Source organism: Sarcophilus harrisii, chromosome 2 (assembly GCF_902635505.1).
Source record: "Sarcophilus harrisii chromosome 2, mSarHar1.11, whole genome shotgun sequence".
Taxonomy (NCBI): domain Eukaryota; kingdom Metazoa; phylum Chordata; class Mammalia; order Dasyuromorphia; family Dasyuridae; genus Sarcophilus; species Sarcophilus harrisii.
Window position 1 is genome coordinate 417,223,280 of NC_045427.1, and position 5,405 is coordinate 417,228,684.

Consider the following 5,405-nt stretch of genomic DNA (forward strand, 5'->3'; position numbering starts at 1 on the left):
TTTTTAAGACTTCTCTGATTCTTCAAAAGGTGAGTTATGTCTCCTTCCTAAAATGTAAGCACTACACCTTATCAGTCCCTGCCCTTTATTATAGTTGGATCCATATTTTATCTTTTTGGAAGCACAATGGATTCTGGAATGAGCACTGGTCCTGAAGTCACAAGACCATCTACTATTTACTAACTATGTGATTATGGGTAAGCCATTTAACCTCTCTGGTTCTGTTACTTTATCTGTAAAAACTTTCTTTCAAGACCCAACTCAGGCACCACCTCCTATCAGAGACTTTTTCTGACTGCCTTAGCTGTGATCGCTGTGTTCCACTCCAAACAACCTGTCACACATTTTTCCAGGCTCCAATTTTGTCTTTCCATAGGATGTAAATTCCTTGGGATTAGGGATTGCCATTTCACTTGTCTTTGTATCCCCAGCACTTAATGGCTACTAAAAATATTAATGAATACTACAATGCTATAAGAAATGATATGTATGATGAATACAGAAAAGCATGGAAAGATCTACAGGAACTAATTCAGCGATAGGAGCAGAACCAAGAAAATAATATATACAATAACTGTGTATTTTTACACTGTTGTAGTGTAAATGAATAGGACAACCACACATCAAAAAACAAAAGAAAACATAAAGATCAACTGAGACTAAAATGAAGACAAAAGAGAAGATGCCCCCAACCTACCTTTTCATGGAAGTAGAAGGCCCACGGGTGTCACATATTGCTCATGTTTTTCTCAGTGTACAGATCAGTTATAATGTTGTTTTCCCTCTCTACCAAAAAAAAAATCTATTATATGGGATGGCTTTCAGGATGGGAAGAGGGAGGGAGACTGTGATGATGTAAGAAACAGAAAATAATTTTTAATAAAAAATTAAAATAAAAAAGTAAAGCAGGCTTATTGTTCAATACAGGGAAACTGGAAAAGTTTCTATTTTTTTCTATCAATGTACATTGTCACCTTCTTAATTTATGGTCTAATATATTGTTGGTGAAGTTGTGAACTGATCCAACCATTCTGGAGAGCAATATGGAATTATGCCCAAAGGATTATCCAACTGTGCATATCCTTTGATCCAGCAGTATCTCTACTAGGCCTGTATCCCAAAGAGATCATAAAAAAGTAAAAGAACCCCACATGTGCAAAAATATTTATAGCAACCATTTTTGTAGTGGCAAGAAATGGAAACTGAGTGGATACCCATCAGTTGGAGAATGGCTGAATAAGTTACGATATGTGAATGTTATGGAATATTATTGTTCAGTAAGAAATGACCAAAAATTGGAACAAGAGGTTTGGCAATTGTTAATGCTGTAAAGTTACCCATGTATAAATCCTGTAAATAAAAGGCTATTAAATAAAAAAAAAAAAGAAATGACCAGCAGGATGAATACAGAAAGGCCTGAAGAGACTTACATGAACTGAAGCAGATTGAAGTTCGTAGAACCAGGAGGACATTATACAACAAGATTATGTAATGTAATGATTAACTGTGATGGATTTGGCTCTTTTCAACACTGAGGTGATTGATGCCAGTCCCAATGATTTTGTGATGAAGAGAGCCATGTACACCCAGAGAGAGGTCTGTGGGAATTGAGTGTGGACCACAACATAGTATTTTCACTCTTTTTTTTTCTTCTTTGCTTGAATTTTGTTTTCTTTTTCATTCTTTTTCCTTTTTGATCTGATTTTTCTTATGTAGCATGATAACTGTGGAAATATGTATAGAAGAACTGCACATATTTAACATATATTGGATTACTTCCCATGGGTGGGAGGGAAGGAAAGGAGAAAAAAAATTGGAACACAAGGTTTTGCCAGGGTGAATGTTGAAAATGATCTATGCATATGCTTTCAAGATAAAAAGCTTTAAAAAGCAAAACAAAACAATTTATGGTGTTAGACATGTGCCTAGAGGGACTAGGAGGTTAAATGATTTTCCAAGGATTGTATCAGAGGTGACCTCATGTCTTTGAGGCCAGCTCCTTTCCATTATACCATGTTCCTTCTTATCTCAGCTTTCTATTTTCCCCAGTGCCATGTAAACTGTAGTAACTTAATAAATACCTATTGCTTTTGAAAGGACTGCTAACTATTAACAACATGGATGAATGCTCCAGATTGCTAATTAACAAGTGAAATGCAAATCAAAAACAACTCTGAGCTTTCATCACTCAAAAAAACTGAGATGATAAACATCAGGAACATCCAATGTCGATTTCAACATAGATAGATGATATATATATATCTATACCTCTAAGAGATTACTAACAAAAAAGACCCTAAATATAGTATATATGATATAAATAATTATACAGCATATTATTTATAGCAACATTTTTTGTGATAGCAAATACAAATCCTCTGTTTGGCTTTCAAAGCCCTGGTCCCTTTCTAGCTTTTCCCCTCTTTTACTCTGTGATCAAAGAACACAGGTCTCCTTGCTGTTTTTTGAACATCTTCTATTTTGGTTATTATATCCTTGATAATATATGTTATTTTGATCATAATATATATCTTGTATGTGGGTCTTTTTTGTCAGTAACCTTTTGGAGGTATGTACCTAGCACTGGACCATCTGGGTCAAAGGATATGGACATTGCAGTCACTTTATTTTCAGAATTCCAAATTGCTTTCCAGAATATCCATACCAACTGACAATTATACTAAGAAAGTTGGAGTTGTCTCTCTAAGATGCATTGGCTGTCCTTCATGCCTGGAACTTTCTCCTCCTCAGATCCATCTGTCTCCCTGGCTTCCTCTAAGCCTCCACTTAAGAAATCTTTCCTAATACCCCTTAATGCTGGTGCTTTTCCCATATTGATTTATCTCCAATTAATCACATAGATAGTTATAGATATTTTATTTGTCCATACCTATTTTCCATGTCGTCAACCCCATTAAATTGTAAGCCTTGGGATCAAGTATCATGTTTTTTTTTGTGTTTCCCAATCTTAGGAGAGATGGCACATAGTAAAATAATAAATAACACATATAATTAACATAAATGACAAATGTTCACCACCATTCTGAATGGGTCTACTCCAGATTTATATTACATAATTTCAGCTGGGTATTGGTACAATGGATAGAGCAGAGTTAGGAAGACTTGAATTCAAATCTGTGTGAGCCTGGGAAAGTCACTTAATCTCCACTTTCCTCAGTTTCCTTAACTGTCAAATTGGGGCAACAATACATCTATTTCTAAATCTTATAAAAGTAAATGTTGAAAACTAAAAAAGAAAGAAAGAAAAAATAATTCTGAAATCTACTTAGCCAGTCCTAATCTATGCTGACCTCCATTTTTTTCCCACTGTCTATATCTTGAACTAGATGTGTCCCATAGACATTCTACTTTCAACATATCAAAAATTAAATGCATTATCTTTTTTTTCCAAACCCTCCCCTATTCCAAACATCCCTATTATTATCAAAGGTACCACCATTCTCTTTGTCCCTCAGGCTTGAAATTTAAATATCATCCCCAACATCTCACTATTTCTCACTGCTATATCTAATCTATGGTTAAGTAGATTTCACATTTCTCAGAAAACAATTCCTTAAAAAAAAAATACAATTGGCCAAATAAGGGGAGGAATCCACTGAAGAAAACAACTTCTTAAAGAGTAGAATTGGTCAAATAGAAAAAAAAAAAAAGATGCAAAAGCTCCCTGAAGAAAATAATTGTTTATTAAAAAGTTATCAATTGTTCATACCCTTTGATCCAGCAGTATTTCTACTGGGATTATATCCTAAAGGGATCTTAAAGGAGGGAAAGGGACCCACATGTGCAAAAATGTTTGTGGCAGCCCTCTTTGTAATGGCAAGAAACTGGAAACTGAGTGGATGCCCATGAGATGGAGAACAGCTGAATAAGTTATTAGTATATGAATGTTGTGAAATATTATTGTTCTATAAGAAATGATCAGCAGGGTGATTTTAGAGAGTCCTGGAGAGACTTACATGAACTGATGCTAAGTGAAGTAAGAAGAATCAGGAAATCATTATACACAATATTATACAATGATCAATTCTGATGGACACAACTCTTTCCAACAATGAGATGATTGAGGCTAGTTCCAATGATCTTGTGATGAAGCGAGCCATTTGCACCTAGAGAGAGGACTGTGGGAACTGAATGTGGATCACAGCATACCATTCTCACTCTTTTTGTTGTTGTTCTCTTGCATTTTGTTTTCTTACTCATTTACTTTCTTTTTTGATCTGATTTTTCTTGTGCAGCAAGAGAATTATATAAATGTGTTTACACATAATATATATTTTAACATGTATAACATATATTGGATTGCTTACCAATGGGGTGAGGGGAAGAAGGGGAAAATCTGAAACACAAGGCTATGCAAGTGTCAATGTTGAAAAATTATCTGTGCATATGTTTTGAAAATAAAAAACTTTTAAAAAAGAAAATAATTCCTTAAAAGATGAAATTGGACAAGTGGAAGCTAATAACTCTAAGAGACATCAAGAGACAACCAAACAAAATCAAAAGAATGAAAAAAACCAGAAGAAAATGTTAAATAGCTCATTGGAAAAACAACTGATCTGGAAAATATGAACAAAAGAGATAATTTAAGAATTATTGAACTACTTGAAAGCTGCATGAAAAAAGAGTCTTGACAGTATCTTTCAAGAAATTATCAAGGAAAAGTGCCTTAGTACCCTAGAACCAAAAGGTACAAGACTGTCAAATGAAAACTCCAAAGAATATTGTAGCCAAATCCAGAACTATCAGGTAAAAGAGAAATTATGCAAGCAACCAGAAAGAAACAATTCAAATATCAAGGAACCACAATCAGGATTACACAGAATTTAGCAGTTTCTACATTAAAGGATATTCTAGAATATAATAATATGATATTCAGAAGGCAAAGGAGCTTGGATTGGAACCAGGAATCAACTACTCAACAAAACAGCATAATCTTTCAGGGGAAAAGATAGACATTCCACAAAATAGGAAACTTTCACACTTTCCAGTTGAAATAAACAGAGCTGAACAGAACATTTGATTTTCAAATACAAGACTCGAAAGAAGAATAAAAAGGTAAACAGGAGAAAAAAAACACACCATACACACGAAGATGATACTTTAACTCTTTAGAATTGTATCTCTATTAGAATAGTTAGAAGTATACATAGACAAAAGGTGTGTCAGTTGACTTTGTGATAATATAAAAAAATCAAAGAATGAAAAAAGGATTATACTGATAAAAGGAGAAAGGGGGAAGGCAGAATAGAGAAAATTTTATCATATGTAGTCGTGAAAATGAGCGGGATCATTATTGTTTGAACCTTATTCTCATTGGATTTGACTTAGAGAATAACATAAACGGTCAGTTGGGTATACCCAGATGGCTCAGGAGGGAAAAGTGA